We start from the raw sequence: 12,210 nt of genomic DNA on the forward strand, positions 1-12,210 counted from the left end.
GGGGGGGGACCCACAATTATGCGTTTTTTTCTTCAGTAAACAAATTGCTGGTAAAGATAATGAATATACAAAAAAAAGTTATATTCTGAAATGCACATTTAATTTTAAAATATACTTATTTTTCTCAGCATTCACAATATCACTTTAAAAAAAACACTCTTTGAGTGCAATTAGCCTAAGCCTAAACAGAAAACTTTCTGCATTTTCACATTAAAAAAACTTTATTTTTATAGTGTTTTTGCAAATGAAGTGCACACACTATATTTTTATATACAGCTAGTTATAAACACTACCTAATCTTTCCCAATCCCAAACCCTATCTGAAAACTTTCTGCTTTTAAAAAAAAAATTTAAACTTTACTTGATAAAATAAAATATTGTTAAGTAGGCACACACACACACACACTTGAAATTTGAAAACAGTCCATGTAACATTTATTACTCACTTAACCTCACTTTCTGTCCAGATGGTAAAAACTCTTTCATGGCTGATTCCAGACCTCAGGTCACAGTGATGCATCTAGGGAAGACACACAGCAGGCGATGACTGCCATAGCAGTAGATTATGACCCTTAAGGTTCAACTCAGGGTTCAAACAGGTGCCCTAGTACAATAACTAAGACACAGATAATTCATTTACTGTATGTGTGTATGCTTATGTCTGACAGGTTTAATATGAACATACTGTGCTTGGCTAACAGAAATAAAGTCTTATATTCAGATTTAGTTACACTCCTTTTTTCATATTCACTATATGAACATTTCAGATGGATGTTGCTTTGTGAGAATCACAGATCTGTTCTTACGCGCCACTTTCTCCCTTCTCTTTCTTCATCGATCTCTCTCTTTTTCTCTGAGACTGAACTGCAGCTCTATGTGATCGTATAAATAAAAACGTTCTCTTCGCACCTGAAAAATATATAAATGATAACCAGAAAAATCAAACAATAAAATTATGCTAATGTGTCCTTTCTTTAATGGGTACTTTATCTGGAGGAGTGTCTCCAGGCTAATTTTCTGCTCTCAGGTGTTGAGTGAGTGTTTTACATTTCTCTGATTTTCCATTGATGTGCGGTCCACTGGGATAGCTCAGCTTTCTTTGCTTCATGCCTAATTCACTTTGATAAAAGCCATTAATGCTGCATGAGGCACATACACGTACACGAGAACACATGCACAGAGACACACATGCAGCTGTTTCTCTGGTCTTGATGATTTGAACTGCATTAATCTTGGGTTTTAAAAAGCTCACAAAAAAAAAAAATCTGGCCAGTATTAATTACATGACCTAAGCATGTTTGAACACATATTTGCTGTTTCCTTTATCAGCACTAGATGGCAGTGGATGCATATTATTCTTTTAAGATGTCTATAACAGTGGTTTTAAAAAATATTTCACAATTTCTACCAGATTAAATATTTTAGAGCTTGGCATAACAATAAAAAATTATATTCATTCATTCATCATACAAATATAAATATTTTATTCATTTACATGAATATTGCAGGTCTAGATCGGATTTTTTAAAATTAGGCTACCTATCATTTACTGACAATTATGTAATTCCAAACCTGTATGCATTTCTTTCCTCTGCTGAACACAAATGAAGATATTTTGAAGAATGTTGCTAACCAAACAGTTTCCGTGCCCATTGACTTCCATTGTATTTTTTGCCCATACAATGGAAATCAATGGGAACTGACACTGTTACCAACATTCTATAAATTGTCTTCTTTTGTGTTCCACAGAAGAAAGAAATGCATACAGATTTGGAACGACATGACGGTGAATAAATTTCCTTTTTGGGTGGATTATCCCATTAATACTCATTTTGTCATATTTCATCTAAAGGTAATCTAAACGTCTCCTTGGACGTTTGCTGAGAACCCTGGTTGAAAACCACTGGTCTCTGTTTTTTAAAATTGTTATTCATGGTAATTGATCGGCTGGTGCAGGACGACCAAAGTATGTGATTTGAAATCTGCCATGTGATGGACATTCAGTTCCACATCCAGTTATTTAAGGCAATTGCCTAAGCAGTAAATGCATGTGACTAATTACTATGGAGTCATAGCAATGCTGTTTGGCTGATGGCACCACAAGAATGTGCACAATCCCTAACATTTCACTAGTGATTATCCTATTTTTGCAGACAGGCAAAAATATAAATCCATTTCACCCATGTAAGAGACCACAAATAAATAAATAATAATAAATAATGATGTAATAAATAAATAATGTTGCTGGTAATACATCTAATATAATATAATGAAATATTTACACATATTTATATTTTGTGGCTAATTCTGAATGGCAGTCAATAAAGAAATAAATAGTTACCACATCTACCAGCAGGTGCTCAGTGGCCAAACCCTGAATTCTTGAATTCTTTATCTCACGAATGGATTTGTCAGAACAAGAGGACAACTGAGATAGAGAAAGAGAATGAAAGTCAAATGTTTCAAATTCTCATCTTAGGAGGGACACTAATATTCAGGCACATCTCCCTTACATACACACACACAGAAGTGACAGCTGTGTCCATTAATACTTCTACCAAAACTGGAGTCACTCCACCATCTGTCTTTTCTCCACTGTCATCTATCTCTTGTTTTCTTTCTCTCACTACCTCATTCTTCTCCACCCATCACCCATCCCAACAGATCCCTCTTGTCCTTCTCTCTCCTTTCCCCTCATCTGTCTTTCAATAGGTGCATCTGTTTCAAGTCAAATACACTGCAAATAATTAGTCATATTTTTATTTCTTGTTTTCAATTTAAAAAATTTATTTTTTCTGCCCTTTTTTTTTTTGCTTTATCCACAAATTGAAATTTTGTTAAATTTAATCTTAAAACAACACCAAAATTATTTTTCAATAAACGTATAAACAGATAAATAAATAAAACCTTTTGTAATACATTGTTTTTTTTTGTTTTTTTTTACCATTTAACAAAATATAAAATTACAACAACATTTTATTTGGTTCATATTTAAAATAAGCAAAAGAATTGTCAGTGGGGCAAGAAAAAAATCACTCTGTTATTACCATCGATTTTGTTAATCGAAATGAAGCAAAGAAAGAAAGAGAAAAAATAAAATAAAATAAAAAGAGAAATGTTTCCCTGGCAACTAAGTTATATTGAAGTACAAAATTAGGCTACTAAAACTCAAATAAAAATAAAACAAAATAGAAATATTTTAAAATACAAAAAGTAATACAAATGACAAGAGCACATAACAAAATTACTAAAGCTTACACTAGAATTAAAACGAAAAATTTAAATATAAAAAATAAATGCTAAATAAAAAATGAATAAATATTATATAAATAATAATAAATAACAGTGAATACAAACACTTATTTTCTTAAATGAAAACAATTAAAAGTAATCAAAACATAATTTTTTTATAATTTAATATTTTCATAGGGCCTCATTATTATTATTATTATTATTATTATTTAGAGCTTTTCAGACTTCATCATAATTCCAAAAATTCACAATATAACAAAAATGCATGATCAATCTCTGGATTAAATGGAAATGTAAACTACTCAGTCGTGCTGCTTTTGCATTCAATTGGCTTTTTGAGAGGACCCAGAGAGATCAAAGGGTTTTACCATAAATGTAGCTGAAGAGGACTTTTAATGAAAACAGCGGCCTCACATCTCAAATCGACCACTGTGACAGTAGCACTCTGCCTCCTACCGCCACAGACACATATTTATCTATCACCAATTTATCCGACACCATTTTCCCGCATACCAAAAGCAGTAGACATTGTTGGCAACTTTTCACATTTTGAGTGCAAATAAAACTCTCCTCCTTTCTTGTTTAAAAACGTTTTCATCTTCAATTTATTTGAAAAATTGCCGGTAAATGTGGGGAGCCACAATATATTGATGAGTCAATTTGGTACTGCATTTTAAATGGCATGTTTGCTTACGCTTAAGCAACCTTTGATGAGACAAAATTACACAGTATTGTTGTGGCGAGGGGGGCGTGGTTTAGCGGGGTTTGCAGCGGGAGGGCGCGGTCGGAGACGAGCGTTGAGTAAGTAGGTCAAGTGCAGAATGACATTCACCTGCTTCTACTTACATTGATTGGCGTGGGGAGACCGTAAAAGGCCACGGCGGATCAGAAGTGGGCAGAGAGAGACCGACTGAGGACTCGTGGCCTAAGTGGACGGGAATACAGCCAACATGCTCTGAGTTTATGTTATTTGATGCGTGTGATCACGCCTATACTTATAGTTTTGGAGAACTAAATAAAATTCCACGAGCCTCAGTCACACCGACTCCGACTTCTTCCTTTCCCCTAAACGAACTTTATCACAATTGTGTAGAACAAGCTGCATCTTGTGTGTGCCAATATGAAAATACATTGCTAAAAGGTATGATTGCATGAGTGCTAGTCATAGAAAAAGACGTGCGCACACACATCCTGTACACAACACCTGTGTGTTTGTCTGGTATGCACCATGAAAGAATGCCAAAGGGAACTTGTAGCCCGAGGACATACAATCATGTCACATGCTTTTTACAACAACTTAAAATACCCAGAATATTTTCTAGAGACTTAACATAACAAAACAAGCGTTCACGAAAAAGGCAGGAATGATTAGATATACTTTCAGGTCATTTACAAGTGATGTGCAAAGAACTGACAATACCTGTCATCAGCTGTTTATAACAGCACTTACAAGAATTCAGATCTTAAAAGCACTCTTTATGGCATTATAACAGAACCCTGGGGTGGAACACAGCCCGAGTGACAAGGCGCACACCTTACTTGACATGAACAAAGATATTCAGATATCTTTAAGTGCATCATTTGTTACAGCGCATATTGTTACATATTGCAATACTACTACTTGCAAAACTGGCATTTAAGATCTTAGACCAGTTTTTCTAACTTGTGCCAGACAGCTGCAGTCTGACTAAACATTGCCTAATGCGAATATAAAATCCAGATTTTATTTGCACTACTTTATTGTTTCGATTTTAAGCATATCTGAGCAAAATGTTAGGATGCTTTTTTTTTTAAGTCAATTTATCAGCCTCTGTTGTTAAAGGAGAAAGATGCTTTTTAGAAACAGATAGTGTAGTTGCAGCATTTACCAGCAGGGGCTAACCATCCATATCTTGACCTTTGGCCCTTACATACATAACCGCAGATGATATTGTGAGTTATGTACGTGGTCCCTGGAAACACATTTGAGACACATGTTAATATCATGTGTAAACAGCGAGATGGATGTTAATACCAATGCTTGGTTTACCTGAGACTGGAGAGACATCATTATCAGCCTCTAAAGTAAACCACTTAACCACGGGTTGCTCCAGAGGGATTGTCTTTGCAATGCATATTGTAAACCCACTGGAAAAAAATAATGTTGACTAATTGCTATTTATATCCTGTTCCTTGTTCTAGGAAAAATATTCCGAAGTACTATTCAGAGGTTTACCATTACTCTCAATGAACAAGGAGGAAATAGAAGCTAACCAGAGCTGTAACCAGGCACTACCAGGGTCTGCAAACTAAACAAGGGGATATAGAAAATCACTCACTGATTCATTCATTCACACTCCCATTGCATAAAATAACCCCATATTTGCACAAAAGTATCCTACACATAATCTTTAATGGAAGTAGAGATATCCTACAACAAATCTTCCTTTAATGTGCTTGTCCTTCAGGAAGAAATATGGAAGGAACACACACACATACACCCTTGAGAGCCAGACAGGGCATCACGAGAGCTCGGCGGTGAACTAAAGCAAGAGTAGTGGTGATAAACAGAGAGGGCTCAGCTATGTGAGTAATGTCAAGGCTTTTCTGCTATCTCTCCTTTAATGCATGAGAAATTCCCTCCCAAAGGCTGACAACCATAACACACCCACATTTTGCCTGCTGGTTCTGGTACCGCTGAAATCTCTTCTCATCAGTCACAGAATCTAATTAAAACCGAATAAACTCATCACAAAAGTGGCTAATTTAAAAAAATGTCTCACTTTAAGTAGCAAAGCGAGATAAATTTGCTAATCTTCAAGGCTGGTTTGATAACATTCTGCTCTGAACCCGAACACAGCAGGGGCTGTAACGGAGGGCCGAGGATAATGACAAACTGAGGAGGTCACGTTCACTGCATCATTAAAGAGCAAATTGAGTGTACATGAAACATATAATATGCACGCTGTTGAGTTTATTGACCAAGGGAAATCCATGAAACATCTAATGCACATCCCTAATTCTCATCAAAAGCTGCAATTCAGTTGCCCTTACGTCTGAGATCAAGAAATGTGGTCAAAAGATCTGGAATCCTCCCCGGTGTCCGAGTCTGCTCAGCTGAGTTCGGGCTTCCTGAGGCTCGAAGGAAGTCATTCAGTTTCAAAATAATAGGTTACCCAAAATAAATTACTCAGAGTCCTTTTTAAATAAAGTTTTAACGTATCACCATTTGTAATGGTTTCGCTTTATTAGTATACAATAACTCATAAGTAGTCAAATGAAAGTAACAGCGAGTAAGTCTTCACCATCGGAGTGCGGCAGCGTCTGAAGCTCTTCTTGGCATTTTATAGCCTTGCATAAAATTTACATTAACTTCCTCAAAATCATCCCTGCATTCTTCCTTATTTGGTAGTCTCCTTGCATACATACACAGACAGGGTACATAACCTTTATCACACTTAGCACAGAGTATCAAAAGTTCAAAAGGAAGAATTGCAGGGGTGCTAAGTATATAACATGAAGATGCTCATCTCTATTTAAGCCCACAAAAATATCTATAACACCTCTAAAAGCATGGTCCAAGTATACATTGTCTCAACCACACAAGTCACACTCATATACAAATACAATAAAATTAGTACGGTTAGATAGAGATTCCATCTCACAATTCTATTGTAAGATGCAGCCCCTTTCTTTCCACCGTCTCAGAAAACAAAGCATATAGCAATTTAAGCCACAAGCCTTCAGCACTTATAGATTTGGGGAACAGAATGGATCAAACTTGCATCTGAAACTTCTATAGTTTCAGAGCTGGAGCTTTAAGTTTCAATGATTCTAAATCACTAGTTAATGCTTGCAACTCAAGATTAAACTTATTGTATTCAACCATTTCTCTTAACACTTTCATTATTTTCTTATTCAAAGTTTCCTGTTTTCGCATCAACTTTATTATACTATTGCCTCAACCACACAAGTCACACTCATATACAAATACAATAAAATTAGTATGGTTAGATAGAGATTCCATCTCACAATTCTATTGTAAGATGCAGCCCCTTTCTTTCCACCGTCTCAGAAAACAAAGCATATAGCAATTTAAGCCACAAGCCTTCAGCACTTATAGATTTGGGGAACAGAATGGATCAAACTTGCATCTGAAACTTCTATAGTTTCAGAGCTGGAGCTTTAAGTTTCAATGATTCTAAATCACTAGTTAATGCTTGCAACTCAAGATTAAACTTATTGTATTCAACCATTTCTCTTAACAGTTTCATTATTTTCTTATTCAAAGTTTCCTGTTTTCGCATCAACTTTATTATAGTTCTCATCTTAAAATTCATGTTCTGCTGATATTCCAGGTCTCTTCTTTGTCCGGCGCCGCCGCTCCACTTTCGCTTGCTTTTTGACTTTTCGGCTTTCTTCCACCTGCAATCCTTTAATGATGAGATCACCAAAATCGATATTTATTTTACTTGATTCATGATCACTATTTCCAATAGAAAATAGATCCCGAAATTGCCTATAATTATTTCCAGTAGAGAATTGATCAGGAAATTGCATATTCATAGGCCTATTGGCAACGCACACGCACAAATGTGCAATTAGCAGTTTCTAGGAGAAATCCCCATGAAATCAAGCCACAAAACTACCTATGAACACAGAAAAGGATTGTAAGTATGCGAATATGAGTCAGTGGAAAGAGTATGAAAGCTTGTGAGAACATAGTGTGTGGGAAGCACTTTTTATCATGCTATCTGCATCTTGATATTCTTTGTCTAGAAGGACTGTATTTTTTTATGACCTTGTCCAAAAATGCAAATGTTTAATCAGTAATAGACTTTTGTCTCACTCTCTGTCATACCAAGCACCATGTTTTATGACACCTGTGCTGATATAGCAGCAGGACAGCTCTGACTGATGGCACGTCCAGGCAGATCGTACAGCTGCCCTCAGTTTCACAGTAACTCCTGCACATATTTCTTATCGCTTAAAATGCCTTGCTGCTTCTTGTCTGTCCGCAGAGGCCCTGGTGTCACAGAAATGACACACCTCAGCTTTAAAGGTGCACTTTTGGACTTATACTTCAGTTACGACAACATTGCAGTTACAGTAACAACATTCACTTTAGCGAGTTTCCAATAGCAGGGCTATTAATGAGATAAAGTCAGTATTCAGTTGGTCATGTGATTTTAGCATGGCTGCCCCCTTCAAGTAAACAGTTGCATGCAAAACAAGACCGTTTAATTATTAATTTATTTATTTACATTTTTTATTCATAAGTACTACATAAGTACTTTTTAAATGAGGTACAAATAACTGAGTGTACCTTTTAAGTGTTATAATTCAGTTTCAGGCAGTGTTGATATTGTTGACTACAACTAAAACTGTTAAAATGTTTACAGTAATTAAAGCTGAAATCAAATAAAATACAAATCTTATGAAAGATTATGACAATTATTGCTTTGGCAGCTAACTAAAACAAATATGTTTAAGTTGAAGTTCTCAAAAACTGAGCTAAATCATATATTAAACTAATAAAAAATCACAAAAGCACCTATAAAATTACTTAAACATAAACTAAACTTAAAATGAAAACTGTAAATAAAAAATAAAAGCCAATTAACAATATTTAAAAATGCTATAAAAGCATATAATTAATACTAAAATAACACTGATTTCAGGCAGGGTTTTTGGACCACTAAAGCAAAGTGGCAGTATCTCTCTCTATCTTAATCACTTAATCACTTACTCACATACTAACAAGAAGTACAGAGTGGATCAGTATTGGGAAAAGATGGAGAGCCACTTGCTTTGATGAGGGAGGATCATCATTAAATCAATGGAATCGATCCAGACATCAGTGTCTCCATTCACCAAATACAAATGCATAACAACATGCTTGAGAGCATCTGATAGCTGACTCACTCACATCCCCCCCCCCCTCTCTCTCTTATTATTCACATCATTCTCCAAGCATCGTTCCTAATTCTCCTCATAAGAATATCTACAGATCTAAAAACATCTAAAGAAGCTTGTCCAGCTGCAGCCTATTGTAACACATCTTTTCCCTTCCTATTAAACGTCTTCTCTTATCTGAAACTATTATGATTTCAATTTCCATTTTCCGTCCTTATTTTCATCTCAATATCAAACTGCATTAACATGCATTTGTTCCTGTGCTGTTTGTCTGACAAGTGAATGAGCTCCTGTTAGTGATTGAACTGTCAGAATCGATGATTTAAGAGGGATCCACACATGCTTCTTAACATCTGTCTCATTCCTCAAACTCATGTGGACAGTGCAAGCAAATAATATTAATCACACCTGAGGGTGTATCTGGCTGTCTAGTATGCATTTTTAAAATGATCCCCTCACATGCAAACTTCAACACAGGAGCAATTTCACCAACTTGACTGACACCAGGCAGGCTGGGGCAAGGATGAATGAGGCTGTGGGTGAATGTTTATGACATATTGGCTGTGTCATCTGTCCAGATATGCTGTGTAGGTAGGTAGCTCACTACATTTTAAGACACAGCTATCTTGAGGTTGTGTAGGAAGCGCCCAGCGTTCACAAAGAACAGTACATCATAAAGGTACTTTTAGTGCACTACATCTGCTTTTTTTTTTGGTGTGAATACACTACTCACACTACTTATACTACAAAAAAGCATAGAACACTGTATAAGTATGCAAAATGGGACAAAAATGCAGACATTAGACCACTTCCATTCTGACCGCTCAGTAAAATACAGTCAGTCATTACTAAATATTTTGCTATTGTGAATATATCACTGGATTTATTACATGTCTGGTTACTAAATAAATAATACATGTTTTTAATGAATGAATGAGTTTGAGTTCATATTATTTTATTATCTGAGAAAAAAGAACGTGTGGAGAGTGACGTAAATCATGACGGAAATAGGCCCTCTCTAAATCCTTGAGAGGTTCCTTTAGGTTTTTATTTTTATTTATTATTATTATTATTTACAAGTAATATAATCTTTGTGGTTGACATTGCTGAAATTCGAGACTTTCACGTTTTGTTCTACAACATAAATTACATACTCACACAAACCCACAATTCGAAAAAGAATATCTGGAGTGTGAACATAGTCATCAGCAAGGTTCCTATATCACAATATCACTAAATACGGCGGTTCATTCTCACAAAGATGAAATAACCAAACCCCACGCCTATCAGATTACCTAATGTAATGATCGTACTTAAATGTCATTCAATCGGAAGCGATCTGTCCTCAAAGACTACATGTCTTTACATGTAGAAATCCCTTAAGGGGGTTTCGCATCATCATTTAAAGATTAACAAGATCTTACATGATTTAGCCATGCACTTACCTGACGGTTCCAACAGATTAATGCCTGTTAAATCAGAAATTAGAAGTAAAGAACAAACACTGAAACCCCAAAGGGAAATTCGAAATGAATGTTAAGAGTGTGAGTAACAATGTTTAACATACTCAATTGGTTTAGCCATTTAAATTATGAAGTTACCTGAGGCTTACAGCAATTCTAGACAGAAAACAAGAGACAGTTTGGGATTTGTTGTTGTTGTTGTTTTGGCGGTATAAACTCTACACAGTTCCAATCAGAAGAAGACAAGCTACAAAGTTCACAAATGCGTACCACAAATATACAGTATACCCGGAGAGCATAAACACTTCCAGACATCCATAAAGTATGACATCTTATTCAAAACAGCGCTCTTCTTTCTTGCAAAACCAGCAAAATTCCAAAATCATTCAGTAGTTAAGATGCGTATTCTTAAGAAAACTTTTTCCCCACAATATTCTACAAAATGGGTGTTCACATATCTCGTATGCAAATATTGACCAGAACTATAAATCACACATGGCATTGACAGAACATGAGTACAATTTGCAAATTGAAATCAGTAAATGTAAAAAATGCACTCTAAAAAATGCTGGGTTGTTTCAACTTGTTTCAAATATGGACTAACCCAACCGTTGGGTTAAATTTTTACATTAAATTTTTAACCCAAAAGTTGGGTTAGTCCATATTTGACCCAAAGTTGGGTTGAAACAGCGGGGTTGTCTTTATGTGACACACAGCAGCCACAATAGCACTTATGTTCTTACGTTTTATTTACTTTTTTCCTTTTTATTCGAAACATTCCCAAATGCATTAACTATATCTTGAAAAATCTCGATTCTCACCTATGTTATTTGATCTATAGTGGGCGATGGTCAAAAGTAGCCTAATAATGTAGTCTATTAACTATGCATAAAAACCTGTCTGTTTACTTAAAGGGATAGTTCACCCAAAAATGAAAATTAACCCATTATTTACTCATTTAGTAATATTTTACTTATTTACGCCATCCTAGGCGTATATGACTTCCTTCTTTCAGATGAATCCAATCGGAGTTACAGTATATTAAAAATTGTCTTTGATCTTCCAAGCTGTTTAATGCAACAGTTGTACACGGAAGCAGCTCTGGGCGGATGACGTAAGATGTTGGCGTTGATCAACACCCGCTGATTGCCATTAAACAGCTTGGAAGATCAAAGACCGTTTTTAATATAACTCCGACTGGATTCGTCTGAAAGAAGAAAGTCATATACACCTAGGATGCCTTGAGGGTGAGGAATTCATGGGCTAAGTTTCATTTTTGGGTGAACTAACCCTTTAAGTAAGAGATATGGTTGTCATGCCATAACAGTTTTAATACGACTGACTTTATATTTCATGTGAATTTAACACTGAAAGTTAATGTGAATAAAAACATTTTAAGTTAGCCTACTTATCATAACACTTTCATTGTACAGAAAGAGAGCAAAGAACATTTACATTAACAAAGAACATTTTCATTGACAGCCTAGAGTTCAAGCACTCTCAAAAACTCCCATTAAAATCACTAAAGCCGTTTACATTATGAAATTAATATCTTACTTATTTATACACACATCTGCACTTTGTTGTTTCTAACTAGAGA

This window comes from Sinocyclocheilus rhinocerous, unplaced genomic scaffold (assembly GCF_001515625.1).
Source record: "Sinocyclocheilus rhinocerous isolate Xijiao unplaced genomic scaffold, SAMN03320098_v1.1 scaffold241, whole genome shotgun sequence".
NCBI lineage: Eukaryota > Metazoa > Chordata > Actinopteri > Cypriniformes > Cyprinidae > Sinocyclocheilus > Sinocyclocheilus rhinocerous.